Genomic DNA, 19,124 nt, shown 5'->3' on the forward strand with positions numbered 1-19,124 from the left:
ACCCTCTTCTTATTTATGCTCCTGTCGTATCTCACGGCTGCAGCGTGGATGCGTGTCGTCTGCAGAGTCAAAGGCGTTCGACCTGCTCTCGAGGTGACCTGCACTCAAAGCGCTTTCACTGCTTTTGGTCTTTTCAGCGCTGTGATAAATCTGTGGGGGAAACAATGCAGCGCAGATACTGAAATACCTTCAGCTGAGGACCAGTGAAAGCTAATTCCTCTTTGATGGGAAGAAGAAATACGGCTCTGCGCTTTATGTGGTCCTACAAATGTCAGTGCTGCAGAGGAGCCTGTTGGGGTTGAACCTCGTCTCCCCATCACTGACGGCCTCCGTACACGTGAAGCGCAGAGTATTTGCAGCTAAAACACTTGCCAGCCTCACTGCTGGAAAAACATCAGAAATAATTGGCCATTAGTGTATTTGGGGTAAAGAAAATAATGAAAGTCTCTTTAAACAGCACTGTTGTTTGTCTGGACATCTCCCCACGTCTGTATGTGTGTATGTTTGAGGAGTGACGCGTGGAGCCATTACTACACAGCAGGTTACTGACGGGGCATTAGGCTCTCCTGCAGCGAGGGCTGCAAAACTCTGCTCATTATGGCGTCTCACTTCAGATCCAGGCCTGATTTGCTCGCCTTTGCGCGGCTCCCGGTTATCATCGAGTGAGGCAGACGAAGAATCGGCAGAACAAATCTCATTAAGGGAAAAGAAGAATTTACAACTGCAGCTGAGATCAAACTGCAAGAGGTAAATATTGACGCAGCGAGGCAGGCCAGACTCAGCAGCACTTTTGTTTGTGGCCGGCAGTTTGTCTTTGTTCTTCTGACTCCCTGCATCAATGCATCGATGCTCCACCCTCCTCAGCTCCAGCACACGAGGAGTTAACCTCCACCCGCTCCTGTCCGGTTAGCTTAAACCGCCTACCCAAGGCGCACAGCGAGCGCGTTGAAAGCTCGAACCTCCTGGAGTTTCATGCACGGTTTTGGCCTCTTTCCAAATCTGCGCTGAAGGTTTTTATTTCGCCATGAATATTTCTTTGCATGCCTTCAGATGACTCTAGCTTATTGAAAATGAAACCACAGAACAGAAGAGTACGTTAAAAATAGGCCATCTATGCTTAATCTAGATCTGTACTTGCAGCATTTATCATTTCAAACCTTGTCTAAATCTCCTGTTTTGGCTGTAAAGTTGTGTTAGCGTGCAGTGCAACGTTTCACCGACACATGAATCTTTTGTATGATTGAGAGAACGGAGAAAATTGGCACGACTGCTGCCTTCCTTGGATTATTATAGCGTCTCACTGGATTGGATCATCTGGAGCTTTGCCAGTGTAAGCAGACTGTTTCATCAGTCAGTTTCAGGTTTGTAATCGTGGGTTTGTCTGTTTGTTGGCACTGATTGTACCTTGAAATGGTTAGCGTCGGTCAAATATCTACAAGGAATGCAAAGCTTGTGAGGTCTGCAGAGCCTCAGAGAGGTCTGTGGTGGACAGCTAATTGTTAAAATGATCCAGGCTTTGTGCAGACGTTTCTCAGGCTGGTGTCGGTGTAGAGGAAAAATTAAGAGAGATATTCACCGCGGAGCGAGCTCACCTGTTTACTTCCCGCTGCACCGCCGCTGCTGTGGCAACAATAAAGCCGAGCTGACAGCTCTCACTAACGGGCCAGCCGAACCAGAAGTGAGCTCTGACCTCAGGCGCTGCCTCACGTGGATCAGCGGCGGGTTCCAGCAGGGTTTCAGACGTGTGTTTTCGAGCTGACACATGGACGTATGCGGGTGATTTTAATGGCTCCCAAATATCCTGCTGCTTAGCTTAGCATGTAGCAAAAGAAGCTGTGTGAGAGGTCGGCTTCTCGTGGTGCACACGGACAGTGTGTGTGCACACGGAGGCCTTCAGGTCGGCCAGCTGATACACGCTGCAGCACAAACGACGCTTCCCCCCTCCCCTCACGCAGTTTGTCAGCCGTGTCGCTGAAGTGCTGGCTGGACTCTGCACCTTGCAGCATGTGCAATACAGAGCATTCAAAGACTTTCAAGGGACGAGCACACGTTTCTCCTCTTCCTCTCTCGCCGTCAGCCATACTTCTATCATGTAATTAAATCTATTTGCACACTCGAAGCAGTGAAGCATGATGGTCTTGGTAATTGGTCCCACATTAGAAGCCATAATTACCAGTGCAGCCGCAGGATAATGTGTTTTGCATCATCGTTGTCACTTCTTCTTGGCGAAACTGTTAACCATCAACACCCACGGTGGTCTCTTTCCTACGTGTGTGCATGTGTGTGTTTGTATGTAAATGAGATCAATGCAGTGCACGTCAGGGCTGCAGATACGGCACGATTAGAGGGAATGACCGTTTTTTACATCGCAGTCTTCATTTCCACTGAAAAGCTGTAGAAATAATGATGCAATAATGCTTCGTAGACACACGTTCGACCTTAGATGCTGCACTTATATTTCAGTTAATTGTTTCGCCGTCACACGTTCAAACACAGCGTCGCTACATCATGATGAAAAGGTCTTTAAGCTGCAGCAAAAGAAGAAGAAGTGTGCGTTCTTTCTTGGGTGAATGGATCGCTTCGTATCTCTGGGCATGTTATCTTGAACGTACACCACTTCCACCCATAAATGACACCCAGGTGATGATAGTAATAAGAAGAAGAAGCAACAAAGCGCAGACATCCTGCACTCTGTCACTGTTAGGACTCCTGCGCCTGGAGTCTGTGATAAGGTGAGCACATCCTCGCCTGCACACACCTTGTTATCTACAGGAGGACGGTGATAAGGCGAGCATTCAACACACGGACACCTTCTAAAAATACCCAGCAGCTGCTCCTTTTGCACCATACATGAACTCGTTGTTTATATTTACATGTTTTCCTCTGCAGCCGAACAGGAAGTGAAGCAGGGGCTGCTCTGCCTGCCGCCTCCTCCCTCATTGTTCTTGCCACGTGGAGGAGTAAATGCACCGGTGTGGGCAGCACACCTGATTCAATTTGTTCCACTTTAAGTGAGCTGTACGGGCAGACCTGAGCAGGAAAAGCACTTCAGGGCCTGTTTTTATTGAGAATCCCTCGCAGGAACCGAGCTGGAAGCTCTGAGAGATATTCATGAAACTTCCTGCACTTCTGCAGCGAGACATTATGATAAGGTGAACAAAAGCACGATGTGCTGATGGTGCTGTTCAATCCCCCTTTTTAAGTGACAAACATATTTGTCTTTACATGCCGCAGTAATTTGTCTTTAATAGGAGTACATTTCTCAAATATTATGACCCCCCCCCCATCAGCAGTTTTAAATCTGGTCTGCATCAGTGATTACCCATTAATCAAGCACGTCTTCTTGATTGCTTGTTTTGTCTGCAGAATGTCTGGAAACAGTGAAAATCTGCTGTTGATTCAAATGAATCAAAGCCTTTAAAGGTGGAGAGACGTTGCTGTTGCTTTCCTGAGGACGCTCTGTAACAGCCTCATCGTTCCTGCTCTGTTGTAAACAAATAACAAACCTCTGATTTGCGTGAAGCGGCTTCTGGAAATGACTGTGCGTTGTCTGACTGTTTGCGACGGATCAGGTCTTTGCGTCGACGCTGCATTTCCTCTTTCGCTCAGAGCTTGAGAGGACCTTGTGTTTTGCACATGCTCTGTTGTGTTGCCATCCCACACAAGGTCAAACACGATGAATGAATTCAGAGAGTTGGGATTGATTTCCCAGCCTGAGATGCTCCATAAACACAGGCCACGGACGTGTTTTAAAGGAAGACCTCCCCGGCTTTCACTTCCATTCACTTCAGTCTTCGCAGGTTGGATGGATTCTGAACACCTTTACTTGAGGAGAATACAGTATCTGCCAATCAATATAACTCATAGTTCAAAGGTCAAAAACATTGTATGCCTCTATTTAAGCTTTCCATAGTGTCAGCACAGTGTTAACCGCTGAAGGCCAAACATGTGGAGCCTCCAGCTCCGTCACACCGACGCACGTTCAGCTCTACCTCTGACGCCTTGATTAGCTGCTTTGACCTGAATTTGCCTCCTGCTGAACGACGCTGTGGGGCAAAACAAAACTCATCAGCTCCCCTGATTTATTGTTGTTATTAAAGTCTGCCTGATGAGAGACGGAGAATAAACTTGACCGCTCACCTCAGGCGAGTGATTCACAGCAAGAGCAGGTTCACAAAGTTCAGCAAAGGGGCTGAACGAGGCTGCATGTAAAGATTAATACCCAGGCTTAGCATGTCGCTAAGCTAAATAAAGCATTGAATATGTTTAGGTTTTAGTGCCAGTATGGAGGTGTAACAGGACAGCGGCCAAACACAGTTATTGTTTTTCTATTTCCTCTGGAAATCAAGCAGGCAGTCTGCAGTCCAACCCCGCTGATGACATCTTGATGAAAAATAAAGGTGTTAGCCGTCAGTGTAACATCCTGCCTGGGGCGCTGAGGCCGCGTCGGCTCATAAATGCTTCAGCTATCACGACCCGGCTCGCCAGAGGAGGCGGAAAACCCAAAGTTATTTATTCAGAAGAAACATAGATAATTGACACCGAGCTAAATCCCCAATCAGGGTCATCGAAATGCCAACCAGGAAGTGGGCTGCTCACTTTGTGTCGTTCCCCCCCAGCGCTCCCGTGAACCGGTGTTTAACGTATCGTGGACATGTGTTCATGTGCTCTGCTGTTGTCCTTGTTACTGTTTGCGACCCAGTTTCCACATCATAAAAGTTTCATCTTAAAATCTGAAACCCAAGAAGAGAAAGAGAAAGCTGCAGGACAGAGAAGCGGCGGCGGATATCATGAGTGTTAATCTCAGCCGACATCTCTCCATCTGACACGGCGCTCTTCATCCGAGGTGAAACCAGAGCGTGTCTGCTCGCTCCGGCGAAGAGTTAAATGAGGTCAGCATAGGAATAAATCTCCAGTCAATCCCATAAAACTCACCTTTTCAAGAGCTCTTTGAAAGATCAGAGGAGTGTTTTCATCCTCACTGACTGCAGCGCTTCGCGTGCACGGATGGTTTTCACTTGGCTTGAGTTGACCTTGCTGGCTGGTGATGCGTGTTTCCTGCCATCAGACACCATTTCCAGCACATGATCCACACCATTGTCACCTCTGTGCATAGCATGTCACCTACAAAAGGTAATTACTGATGATAAAGCTCTGGGATGAAATATAAAAGCTAGATTTTAAATGAAAAGGCATTTACTCTGACTGTCCATCGAGGAAATTAAACAAAATATAATCGAATTTATAACGCTGTAATCCTGATGAGCCTGAACGACGATCATTTAAAAATGCTATTTTTCCATAATTAATTTCAGCAGCCGCGTCTCATCAAATGAAAGTAATGTGCTGCGGCGTGGATGAAGCTGTAAATACACTCTTGGCACACACACACAGTCTAAATCCTCGGCTCTCGTAGTTGGAAATAAAAAGTTAATTTATGTTATTTATGAAGCCAGCAGGCTGACGTGTGTCTGCAGTGCACATCCCAAACAATAAGTCACCTCATCCGCGTTTTAATCACGTTAATTGTTGTTTTTATGGTTATTTTGAGCTAAAAAAATAAAGAAATCCTAATCCTGACTTCACTCCTCAACCATGGATACGTGTCTGTGTGTGTGTGTGTGTGTGTGTGTGTGTGTGTGTGTGTGTGTGTGTGTGTGTGCTGCTGGCTTCACACCCTCCGCTGTGAGGACTGATCCTGTGTGTACACACAGTTATTGGATTACATGAGCTGCTGTTGCTCACTTACTCCTCGGATCTAAAAGAACGAGCTGTGTGATTCCTCTCTGCGGCTCAGGCTGTAATACACGACTCTGTGAAACTCCACCTTTCTGAATAATTAACAGAGCGGCAGGATGTCTTTGTCTCCGTGTCGTCTTCGCTCGCTCGTAGCGTTGCATAATCGTAACCTTTCCGCCCGACAGCGGGAAGACGGATAACTCCGAGTCGCTCTCGCAGATGCATGGCCTGATACAGCTGATGTACGGCCCATAAACCGCTCGCCGGCACTAAAACAAGAAGAGGGCGTGATACAAATGTGCGTCGCAGTGGCGTCAACTTTAAACAGATAGCAGGTCCTTAACTGCAGCTGTATAAGCTGCCAGTCACACACGGCCTCCTCCTCCTCCTCCTCCTCCTCCTCCTCTGCCATGGTCATGAATTACGAGGGCGACGCCGTGAAGTGCTTCCAGCCGCCTTCAGCTGGTGGAGACGTCACTCTGCAGTCACATTTACAGTTTCATGACTAATGCATGTAAGAGGACGGACGCAGGATGAGACTTTCTGGGCGCATACAGCCGTTAGTTCAGATCGATTCGCTCAGCCAGAGTCCTGACCGCTAATTACATAGATGATTAACTGACACACTAATTAAAACAGATGCAAATGTCAGTGGTTAAAGCCCGCTCACATGACGTGTCTCTGTTAGCAAGTCTGTTAGCTTAGCTGCTAATGGGACAGTTTGTTCAGAAGACACTGTTGGAGCGTCGAGTTCTGTCCGCGCTCTGCAAACAGTCCATCTTTCGACAGAGCAGTTATGTAAAATCAGACGGTGCGACGCAGCTCGTGATTTGGAGAGCTCCCTCCGTCTTGGCTCGCTCAAAGGTCAGCGCCATCAGTATGGTTTGCCGTTGGTCCGGAGCTCAGATTTGCATTTTAAAGTTCATCAAATGCGAGCACAATGCAAAAGATTTGTGCCGGTTTCCTCCGCCGTGAGCGCTGTGACTTCAGCTTGTGCTGCGGCTCAGTGCCGTGCTGAGGCGCCAGTTAAAGCTGACCGGTCCGATGAGCTGGGGCCTCTGTTGTAAGCTGTAATTCATAAAAGATGTCTGGAGAAGGCCTGGTTTACTGTAGATCAGTTTGACCTGTCATGTGACACCGAGCTGATCGATTTAACTCTCGCACATTTCCAAAAATGTTGAACTGGTCCTTTAACATTATCAGAGCTCACCCTCTTGTTTCATGTTTCCACGTCAGGCTCATTCATGTTTAAGTAATTTCACTTTCTCGCCACCGTAGCCGCCACATCCTGCCCCCCTTTCGATGGAGATCAAGCTTGAACACAGAGCGCAGATTCACCGTGATTCAATGAGTGAGATGAATTTACAATGAGCGCCGCAGCAATCAGCTTAATTAAAGTGACAGAAAGATGATCTGTAAACTCGTGACATTGACTGCGGCTGCTTTAATTAGTGACTTAATGACGGCTACGTGCCGGCCGGCTTATTGAGCGGGAACAAACGAAGCCCCGCAGTGTGAAGCGTTCGTCACTGTCGTCTTTATGGTTGGAGTGAAATGCTCAGAAAAGACATAATTAAGATCAGGGATAACTAGATCTTACATATTTCATGAGATGTTGCACGAGTAACAGATTTATTTGTTTTATGGATATGCAGTCTGTGTGCAGGAGCCCCTGTTGTCAACAGCACGTGCAGCACTTGAACGCACCACAGGGATCAGGCCACGATTTTAGCACGATTCAAACAAAGTCGGAGCAAACGACCTCTGGAAGGTCGGAAAACACGTTAAGAAGGCGCAGCTTCACTGGGATGAACTGGAAAATGGTTGTCTCCCGTGGTCCTTTAACACATCAGTCAGCCCCAAAAGAAAGACCGATCGACCTGTTTTCATTACGTACTCATCCACCCTTTTCCTGGTTGAAGTATATTTACTTTATTGATCCACACGAACCGTTTTCAGAAAGTTTTTACATTTTGTGAGTGCCGCTGCTTCTTTCTCAGCTGTTTATTGCATCAAAAACTGAGCAGAAAAGCAATCAGACCAAGTGCCTCATTGAGGCCGGAGCCGGCGACTTCGACGTTTCACGCCGCCTCAGCGCGGCGGCTGTTACGCAGCCGAGGAGCTCTGATGCTGACAGCTATCAGACTTTCAAGGACAAAGACAGAGAAATGAATTGGCGTCGGGTGGAGAGGCAGCGCCCGCTTCTGACCGTCCTCCCCCGCCTCCCGCCCCCCGCCTCCTGACCTCCACTGAGGAGCGAGCGAGAAGCACAGCATGTTCGATTTCAACTTAACTGACAGCTTTCTCTTTCTCCAAGCACTCGCTGAACTCGTCTCGTTCAGCGAGCGGAGCAGGTGCACGGTTTGTTGTCAGGGTAACTGTTTCACTCCGGCTAAAGCGCCGATGGTGACGTGCGGAAGAGAAAGGCTGAAAGAGAAGCTTCATTTAAATGGATGTGTGACCGTCAACGCGGCGAGGACGGGCTTTGTCCTCGCTCTTTGTGCGCGCCATGGCTCCTGCCTTCCTCATCTTCACAAGATAAAGGCGCCACAGAGAAAAGTACACTGACCCACAGCGGCACAGTGGAGATGCCGGGAAGCCGAACGGTTTGAGAGCTCAGAGAAATGTCTGGAACTCCACAAAGGTTTTCCTTTGTTAGGCTGAATGTGCTCGCCACAATCGGAGTCAGTCCCACCCAGAAAACTGCACCGAAAAATGTCCACTCCTCTTCTTCAGTCAGACACACAGTTTAGGTGAAATGAAAGATGCATTTGGAAACTCGTACAGTTCAGTTTTTGTGTGATGCTGAACACCGTGACAGGATCTGCTTATATAAAATGGAGACATGTCATCTGAAAACATGTCCCGTGTTTTTAAAAATGATTACAAATCTGAAACCGGCTTCGCTTTGAGCCGAGCGTCCTTCAGGCAGCTGCTGCAGGTGGCTCAGCTCCTCGTGGGGTTTCATTAAAACACACACTGACGACACGTTAAACATGTTTCCCTCATAAAGCTGCAGATGCTTTCATGAACGTTAGCGACCGGCCGCGCTAATTTTGGATCATTAGAGGGTTGGTCTAATCGTCTGAGGACTGCAGCCGCGGGCTTGGAGTAACCTTCTGGGCTCACGTCTTATTTGCAAGTATGATCTGACTCCTGGTGGCTGGAGTCAGGGTCAAGATGGCCGCCGCCGCTGCAGGGGCGGTCTGCTGCTAACGGAGGTGTGGTTGATCTTTCCAGCGCAAGCGATCAGACGTCAGCTGAGCTGAGGCGGCCTCTTCGTCAGTCCCTCCCTCCAGCAGAGCTCCGTCAGCTGCTGGGTTTCTTTCCAAACGACTGCCCCTTCTACGAGGGGCTGAGTGATCTCGCTTTGATGGAGGCCATTTTTGTAGTTGGTCAAGGACACGCTGGAAGATGAGAGGAGGAAAAACATGAGAAGCAGCAAGTGAGAAGAGAAGCTGAAGGCCTGTGCATCGTTTCTGTGTTTTGCTCGTCGTCGTTAAACGTGCTGTGATTTCAGCCGTCATGATATTATCTAATTAACTGCAGTCTGCGCCTGTTTGACTGTTTCTGCCTCCACGCGCTGAACAGCGCAGCCCTGTCCCCACACAAACTCATCTTATGTGTGTGCGCCCAGCTCAGATCGATCCATCTCAGCCGCTCCAGCAGCTAATCACACAGATGGATCTCCCGTCCGACAGCCGTCATAAGCAGTGAGACTGCCGCTGGATCACTTCCTGTCAGCGCTGACACGCCGACGTCAGGACACACATGTCTGTCAGGGAGCGTGTGAGCGTGGAGTTTCTTTGTAGAACAGGAAGGAGCAGGAAGGTCTGCTGCTGAGTGAGGTGGAGTCCGCACACTAACCCGGCGGTCATCCGCGCCTCTTTTTGACTTTCACAACGCAGACACTCAAAATGAACCAATCACAGCCTCATTTAACGTGTTTGATGAAACGTCTCCAGCTGGAGTTTGACTATGATCCCAGTCATATCAGGTTATAACACTCTAATTCACCCTTTTTAGCGTTTTTTCATGTATTCCCTGGATGTGTGATTTGGCACATTGGCGTGAGGCTCCGTCAGACATGTTGATAATGCTGAGGCTGTCAGATTCACATTCAGGCCGCCTCCTCTGTGCAGTCATTAGCATGCTGCTGAGGACCGGCCGGATTCACTTCCCCAACGCCTAACTTTAAACCTCTCCACTGCTTGTCTGCTTAATCCTAATTAGAGAAATACTTTAAAGGGGTGTTAAGTCATCTAATGGGTGTTTTATTTACAAGGTTTCAAACTTGAAGCCTCAGCACTTGGCAAGATAATCGTTGAGTCACTGGTATGGATCAACAGCCCTATTAAAGCGGCTGCAGATATATTATGGTCATTCTGTGCTATGGGACAGTAAAAATTATACTCATGAGGTTTAGGATGGCCCCATTACTCTGTCCCACGTCTGTCCACGCTCCTCCCTTCCTCTCTTTATCTTCCTCTTCCTCCGTCTGACAGTGTCCCCTCTGTCAAAGCCCGGCCTGGAGGCGGACATGTTTGAGAAGCTCTCATTAATGTGGCGTTCAGATGCAGATGTTCAGCTGGAGGTACGGTCAGTCAGTTAACCTTGCCCAGTTTCTCCACGGAGCACTTTAAATATTCATGTTCCCGCTGCTGGAGGGGATGCATTTCATTGGCCATGTCCGTCCTTTAAAGAGACGCATGGCTTGAACTTTGCACTGTGGCATCATCAGTAAACACACACACCGAGCCGTGTCTCGCCCACGCCGCAGAGTCCCCCCCCCCCCCCCCCCCCCCGATTCAACTCCACACACTCCCTCTCACGCACACACACACATATTACACACACACATAATTCCTCAGATCTCATCGCGTTTCCTCGGGCTGCTCCAGCACAAACAAAAGCACGGTTTAAGGTTAATATCACTTCTTTGAATACTCGTCCAGCCAACGCTGATGTGTTTGCCAGAGGTTCAGAGGATTGCAGTGTGTGTGTGTGTGTGTGTGTGTGTGTGTGTGTGTGTGTGTGCTGATGGGGTGTGTTTTTTAAGCCAAACTGCGTCTGACAGGCTGACAGAACAATGAAAACTAGAGTGTGTATTTCTGTCAGGGTGTAGGTTGAAGCCAAACTCTGCTAAAGGTATACACACTGTTCCTCTCTTCCTCACACACACACACACACACACACACACACACACACACACACGTATACGGCACATAAACAGAAAAATGGACTCAAAGACACGCTGTCTCTGGCGTCTCACCTCTGTGAAGCCGAAGCTTAGCGGGTCTGACAGGTGGAATCATTTATTTAGCGAGAGCGCGGCGAGCAGCGCGGCCTCTGACCGGCCCTCACGCCGGCTGCAGAGAGCCGCCTCACCTCTGAGGGCCCCGAGGTGGCCGTGGGCAGCCAGGCCGCGGGTTATCACACCATCCACACACACACACACACACACACACACACACACACACACACACACACACACACACACACACAGCCTGCTGTGACTTCTGCAGGATAGTAAAGTGTGTGTGCCACTGTGTGTGTGTGGAGAGGAGCATGTCCATTAATATTCATCCACCTCCCATGACGTCCTCTGGCCGCCATTTGTCTGGATTATTTTTAGAAATCTCAGCTCACATTTATGCAAATTGACGATTTTAGATGTAAATACGCGACGTGTGTAGTACCTGCTGGATTTACTGTACCTCTGGGTTTGTGGGAACGACCTCGTCAAGCAGTGAATTAGATCCGCAGTCTGTCTTTGTAATGAAAATCTAATTATCCACCGTTCAGCTGCAGTTTGCACCTGCCAAACGCCATCAGACATTGACATTTCACTCACTGACGTTGAGCTAAAACGTGATTGTGTCCGAGCTGTGAGGAGTAGAAGATCACGTAACAGCTGAGCACAGATACGACAGAGAGAGACGCATGTTAAACAGCTTCTAGCCAAAAAAAAAGAAAAGCTGCTTGCTGTCCGTTATTCCAGTTTATGTGAGGATCAGCATCAGCAAACTTAGCTTGGATGCTAATGAATTACTTTAATGTGTCTGCAAGCATGACTAAGGCTGCAAGTGAAAGCTCTCCGCTTCCGTTTCAGTTGTTCATAACTTTATTAACTTACTTAAATGTTGACAGTTGAACTATGCAAGGGTTGACAAGGAGAGTCTGCAGAAACCAGTTATATAACAAAATATCGAGCACTGAGCTGTGGATGTGTGTCAGCTGATCATTGTTTAGCACATGAGTCCACATGTATAAACTCTGTCCTGTGTTTTCACGTCAGGACACAGTAAAGAAGCTCTGGAGACGCTGTATTCTAGCAGTGTGCGTGCATGTGTGTGTGTGCGTGCGTGTGTGCGTGCGTGCGTGTGTGTGCGTGCGTGTGTGCGTGCGTGTGTGTGTGTGTGTGTGTGTGTGTGTGTGTGTGTGTGTGTGTGTGTGTGGTGTTTCCAGTGCCCCATAGTAGGAGGAGTGTTATTTACTGGAAGGAGTGCTGAAGCTGCATGTCCTCAGCCTGTGCTGCCATCAGCAGTGGCAAGGCTGTGTGTGTGTGCGGAAGTCTGTGCATATGAGTGTGTACATGCGCGCATGTGTGTGTGTGTGTGTGTGTGTGTGTGTGTGTGTGTGTGTGTGTGTGTGTGTGTGTGTGTGTGTGTGTGTGTGTGTGGACAGGCTGGGAGACAAGGTAATTACCACAGGACCCTTCATCTGGCATCCGCTCAGCTCTCAGGTTCAACAGAGCAACTAAGAGGAGCTCAGAGCGAAGACACGAAGCAGGTGTGTGTGTGCGCGTGTGTGTGTGCGTGTGTGTGTGTGTGTGTGTGTGAGAGAGCACCTGTGTGTGCACGTAGGCCTAAAACATGGAGACTTTTTTTACCTGGAGAGACACTGGGGGACATCTGCATGTAAGATAAAAACCTGCGTGTGTGTCTATGCCTCTGTATCATGTGCGCCCCCCCCCAGCGTCGCCGCTCTTATCTAGACAGGTGCAGTTGTCTGCGCCCTGCAGTATAATGGGATGTGTTCAGCCGGCTCCACGCTCTGCGTCTGCCAGCCCTGAGATGCTGTTCCTGATAACTCCGCGCCGCTGAAGCTCAGTGGAGGAGCGCTGCCGTCGGCCAGCAGCGCTGCACATATGTTTGTACTAGAGCCCGTCCTCTGCCTCCATCAGCTCCCTTCAGGTGTTTCCTCAGGTAAATTAGTTAACGTGAGAAATGAGTGTGCGTGTTCAGAAGGGAGGCTTCTGCATGCATGTGTTTGCAGATGTGAGTTGGAGCTAATTTGTGCAGCAGTCTCTCCGGTGAGCATATGGCAGCCACGCCGCTACGTGTCGCCCTCTGAGACCAGGAAGCTGAGGCGTCACAGGGGGTCATGGGAGGTTGCTCTGTATGCAGAGTCGAGGTGACGTCATTGTGTGCCTTGTGTTGTTGGTTACGGTGTTATTAATTAACTGCTCTGCTGAATGCTAACAAGCATCGTTAGCAAGCATTTGGCTCTAAGTTCTGATCAGTTGAGGGTCGCTTTGGCTGGAAATACATGTCAAAACAACAGTTACAGACTTTGAATGATGTTTTTCAGTGTAGACTACATCAACCAATCCACTTACAGCAGAGCTGACAGGTGGTCCGACCTTTTCTCACTTTATTTCTCCCCACAAAAGTTAGCAGTTGAATGTACAAAGCGAGGCAGACGGGGAGGAAATTCAGCTGGAATATGCACGTTATTCACCGCAGTCATACATGTGAAGACAGCCATATTGGATGTAAACACGAGCGGTTGGTGGAGGCAAACAACCTTGAGGTGTTAATCTAGTTGGGAAATAAACCGTGATTCATTATCCTCAAAGTAGAGAGGCTGGTGTACTTAAAAGTGGTCTAATTTTATCAACTAAGAGCTGAAATTACCCATTTGTGTGGAGAACGAACATCACTTATCTCAATTTTGGTCCCATCCGTCACGAGCTGGAGGGCCACTCTCTTCGATTGGTGGTTGCCTCGTTTTTGGAGAGAACACTTCATGTGAATAACATAATATGCATGCAGCCCGCATCGCCAAGTGTCTGGCGGGCTGGGGCGTCTTTGTCCCAGTAGAAGCTGCTGCCATATGGACAGAGAGGAGCATGATGGGAGAGAGGTGATGACTGATTGGAGTATTTGCAGCTTTCTGAAGGATCATTTTGAGCTGCCTGTCCTCATTATTACCATCTCCATATATAACGGTTTACATTTGGCCCTCAGGATATTATTCAGTGTTATGGACTTCATGGACGCAACAAAAGGAAAACAAAATCACAGCAAACAACCCCAAGAGACCTTCAGAGCCGGATCAATAGCAGAGAATTTACAAGCTCATCAGACGCTGCTGCTGCTGCTGCTTTGAGTGTGGAAGATGCTTGTAGACGCTTTCACAGGTTTAAGGTCAATGCCCGAGTGAGAGGGAAGTCAAGGACTGAGGGGAGAGGTGGGAAAGTGTTGAAATGAAAGCACTGAGCTGAAGAGGAAGGTTTGAGAGGCTGGCGATACATGATGTGTCTACACTTCCACTGCAAGCTGCTGCTGTATTGATTAGCTTCTGGGTTTGTTTTCCAGCCTCACAAAGGTTCCTCCAGCGCGGACGGCCTTCATTTACAGATCATCTCCGTGAGCATAAAGTCTTTACAGCCGGAGGCTGACAATGAGCTGATCGCCTTGAATCACAAAGGTGGATTAAATCAGAAACAAGACCAGAGACGTGCAAGTGAAACTCCTGCTGAATAGGCGTGATGGAGCAGCCAATGTAATGACGCTGCTTATTCAGCGTTAAACTTCAGTATCCTTTTAATGGCATTTCATGTTGGTTCCAGTCGGTTCATGCTGACGAAGTCCGACGGGGCAGGCGGATATGCTTTACTGCAGGTGGAAAACCTGCAGCCTCGAGAGGAGACGTCACTTTCAAAGCTTGAAATTAGTTCGCTTGTTCGCTGTTTTCTCTCGAACATTTTGTGGTTGTTTCATAACTCGTCAGAGCAGCCAGGATGTCTGTTCCAGGCCTTGGCAGCTGCAGTGACACTCGAACACCCACGCTCGCTCCGGGGGTGGTCTGCTCGGAGGTCCAGTGTGTAGGATTTATTGGCGTCTAGTGGTGAGGTTACAGGTTGCCTCTGCTGTGGCTGCGTCGTTTGGTTTGTCCTCTCTGGGCTCCTGTAAGTATTGGTTAAACTGTGACCGTTGCACCGCAGCACGCTCTTCCATCATGTGCAGCTCGTGTTCAGCATCCCAGCTGTCTGCACGCACGGCGCGTTCTGCCGTCACGTGCAGCCCTCAGCACCGCCGACGCTGCCGCGCCGCCCGAGCCAACAGCGAGCTTTCATCAAAACTAGACTCCTCTGCTGGAGCGAACACGCTCTGTGTGTTTCTGACTTTTCATTTAACCAGCAGATAGCAGCCTAAAGCAAAGCACACAGTTTCTAATTTGTTAGCAACTTCGGCTCTTACCATGTGGGATGCAGCTTGATGGAGCGCGCTAATTGAGGAGTTTTAAATAATCTATTTCTGTTCATTCTTGTTAGATGAGTCAACTCGTTTAATTAACTAAACTGTTGATTTTTTTTAACATTTTCTATTAGAAGAGTTTTCAATTACGTCTGGTTATGACACGATGAAGGGTTTGTTTCTATCTGCAGATGACGTGGTTGATACAGGCTCGTCTTTTAATTCCTCTTATTTCCCTGCCTCTCGTCAGTAGGCACAAGATTCAATATTTTCAGATGCTAAAAGTCTAATGATTTAATTTATTTCCACAGATAACATCCAGTCCTACAGTGCGTCATCCAGCGAAGGGCAGCTTTGAGTTTTGTCTGTATTCGAGTATCAGGTTTGGTCATTAATGTTGTTTTTAAAAGAAAAACAGCATGTACAGACTGCATCAAGGGGGGGCAGGAAGTCAGAAGATTGCCAGTGGAAATGAAATAGAAAAATCATCCTGTTGTGCGCCTGGGACTTGAAGCAATTCCTCGCAGTACCTGAGAGCCCAGAGGTTGTCTGTCAGAGCGGCAGAGACGTAATAATAACAGAGTAGAAACTTTGTGGGGGTCAGTGTTCATTTGAATGTCATCCGGAGCCTTAAAAACAGAAACATACAGAATCCTGATGGGAATTTCTCAGAAAAAGAGGTTTTGCAGAGACATACATTTCCTGTTTGTGTTGTTGGAGAAGCTGAGCTGCAGCATGGCGGCGATGCTCGCGCCCTGCAGCCGAGCAGCAGAAACAGACTTGTGAATCGCTCCGCTGCAGATGTTCAACGCCTGGAAAAAAGAGCAGCTCTCAGGTGTGAGCGTGCGACTGCGAGGCAGGCAGGCCGCTGCTGAAGTGCTGAGAGTGTGTGCTCAGCAGAAGTGCGCCCTGGATAATGTAGAAGTTTAAAAAGCGAACACTGCCTTGCCCCGGGCGTCTGCGCTCTCCAGTGACTGCAGCTCGCACGTTCCAGCAGCGCTACAAAATTCTGACTTGTGCAGCCGTTTCCACGAAGGTTACTACCAACGTGTTCTCTCGAATCAGCCATCAGTCTGTGATTTGTTCATTTCTAGCACATCTGTAGTCATGAAACACTCAGTTCCACAGATCCTGGGTCTGTTTCCAGCAGCAGGCGCCGCTGAACCATCATGGAAACATTATAGGATGTTATAGAATACGACAGGCAGCAGCGTGTTTGTATGGCGCTGCCTGTCTCTTTGATCATGAAGATGATGCGACTCTGTGGAGCATCAGGCTGTCAGCAGCATCCATGCTTTTGATGCCAAGTGTTGAATCTCCCTCAATTATTCATTTGATCGTATGGAAGCTGTGAGGAAGAACGTCTACAAACAGATGAAACAGTCAGTTTCATCTCTCTGGAAGCATTAAGGCTGTGATATAGTATAGAATAGAGTCTTTGTTGTGCATAGTGTTTATTATGTGCTGCTTCAGCACCGCGGACAGCTCCATGGGTTCATCAATACGCAGCTCAGTGAGGCTGCTGACGTCTCAGTCGTGGTCGGGGTCACAGGCTGTAACCTGCACACAGCTCAGTCAGATACAGGATCAATGAGTCAGGCTGAGTGGAGCGCTCTGCCCTGAGCTTCATCTGCTGCAGAGGGTGGAGGGGGGTGGCAGGTTAACGAGGGGATGCGCTTTAGTCATTTTGTTAACAAGGGGGATGACACTCCCACTCCCAGCAGCACCTTAACCCGTCTTCGTCTCCTCGTTAGTCTAGCATTTGTCCTCAGCGGCCGATATGGCGTCATGTTTAGTTTTAGGTGTCCCCTCAGAGCGTCGTCCCCTCTTACCCAGACGCGGTCGGACAGTGAAATGTATTATCTGCATGAATCAAGCTGTCGTTTCCGATTTATGAGGGAGCTCGGCATCCAGAGCGCGGGGCCGGCCGGTGCAGAGCCGGCTCAGAAACACCCGCTGCTGTGTCTCATTAAGGGCCTGGACGCTGCAGAGCAAACCCAGTGCACCTGTGCCCGTCCGCTCGTTTTCCAGAGAAAACACCGACTGTGTAATTATGAGCTGCAGCTGTGTTTCTGTCTTTCCCAGCGCGCCGGCCTTTGCACATAACTCTCAGCTTGCTGTCACCTGCGTGGAGCAGCAGATGGGTGGGAGTCACAGCTCGCCACAAACCAAGCGCTGCCTGATCACTTCTCAAGTTCGGCAAAGTAGACCGGCCTAACTTTCAGCGATCGTTATGACGTCCTTTGTTCTTAAAACAGTTTTCTGCTGCTCGGCCGCAGTTTGGGCTCAAGTCAGCAGTGAAGGGGATGGAGCGTCAGGCCTCTGTACGGCGGCCAAATCTGTTGGCCGCTATTGATATCCCATTTCCTCTGTCACTCGTAAGCTGCTTTGCATTCAGAGGCTTTGCACGCAGCCCACAGCGTCCAGCCCGTGGCCTGCAATACCGACTCCTCGGCCGGCTGTGCCGCTGCACAACAATCACTGAGTCCTTTTATTATCCGGGAAACAAAAGCGTCGCCGGTGCTACGCTGGGAGCTTCCCAGCCCTGACATTTTAATTGTGCTTCTCTCATATTAGGTGGGATACGAACCAATTTGGCCATTGCCGTTAAATTCCTCACACATTAATTCCTCTTTTGAATGTTTAGAAGCCGACATAATGGATTTTACACTTGGCAGAAGATTGGAGGAAAAGAGGATCAAACGTTGAACAGAGGACAGTTTTTTTTCGCGGCTGACAATTATGAGCCTCCTGTTGAGCTTATCACTCGTCGAGCAGAAGAAGCTGGAGATAAGGTGTTGAGTTATGGGCTTTGGACGGTGCGTGTCAGCATCTGCGCCTCTGTTTAAATCCTGAAATGAAAAAAAGCGCCCTCGTCCCTCCAGTATCACAGCGTTCGCAGCAGCTCTCGTTGGCCTCCGAGTCTGTTTTGTTTCAGTGGCTGAGGCCAAAGAGTGTTTGAGTCTCTCCCTTCAGGGAAGCTGTTGTTTGTTCAGTAATCATAAAGCATATGTGGGCACTCTGAGTCAAAGTGCCAACTGTGTTTGATGAATATAATTTGCTGCTGAGTACCGATTTTTCCTCCGTCGGACATAAAAAGCAGCATTTTCCTCTTCCCGTCATCCACTTGATTCTTTTTTTTTGCTGTTATTGGACGATATTTGCAGGTCGTGCCTCTCTTTCAGATACTATTACGGCACCACGAGGCTCAATGTAAAGAATCTCTGCACACGAAAACGCTCTGACAGCTTTGCTTAAATCAGCAGTGGTGGAAGCGACGCAGGCTGCTTCCCGTTTCCCTCTGCCAGTCATTAAAATGTGTGGGATTGAAGCAGGCAGCGTGAAGGTTAGATGTCATCCCTGAGCTCAGAATATGATTTATTCACCTCCAGGTGTGCACGCTGTCGGAGCTCATCCCTCACACACACGCAGCCTCCCATTCAAACGACAGCAGGCGTTACAGTGTATAAAAGCAGCTCGCAGAAACACGGCTTCCTTTTCCCCTCGCTGATTCACAAACGCGCAGTCATCCGCCCCCTCCCCCCGAGCAAGGTCACTCTCTGCTCCGCTAATGACTGCGATCAATTATCTGGCGCAACAATAAACGAGCTCTCCGGCGTTTCGCTCCAGTTTCTAGAGGTCACGTGATTGTAAAAGACAACAGAGCAGATGATTCGCATCCATTCAGAGTCCCGGCGGCCGCCGCGCTGAAGTACTACATAATAGTAAAACCTGTCATTGATGCTTTCATGTAAGATAATGTGGGAGCTGGATTTTCTAAAAGCAGCATCAGGAGAATAAACTGTTTTTTATTACTGAGGCTGCAAGGAGTAATCTTCATATCAGTGGCTGATGATGTCTGCATGTGCCAGGCAAGCACAGAGGGGCCCTTCAGTTGCA

The 19,124-nt window shown here is 48.7% G+C and overlaps 1 protein-coding gene across 7 annotated transcripts in view; it reads left to right on the forward strand.

Moving 5' to 3' along the window:
- Window positions 1-19,124, forward strand: part of LOC139327709 (beta-1,3-galactosyltransferase 1-like) — a 73,618-nt gene that overhangs the window by 48,416 nt on the left and 6,078 nt on the right. The window contains exon 1 of one of the 7 annotated variants that reach the window (XM_070957637.1): window positions 12,153-12,531. The exons of the other annotated variants lie outside the window; for them this stretch is intronic. The gene's annotated coding sequence lies outside the window, so the exon portion shown is untranslated. Of the gene's footprint in view, window positions 1-12,152; window positions 12,532-19,124 lie in introns of those variants that run through there. 7 annotated transcript variants of the gene reach the window in all.

The sequence above is a fragment of the Chaetodon trifascialis genome, chromosome 24 (assembly GCF_039877785.1).
Source record: "Chaetodon trifascialis isolate fChaTrf1 chromosome 24, fChaTrf1.hap1, whole genome shotgun sequence".
Taxonomy (NCBI): Eukaryota; Metazoa; Chordata; class Actinopteri; order Chaetodontiformes; family Chaetodontidae; genus Chaetodon; species Chaetodon trifascialis.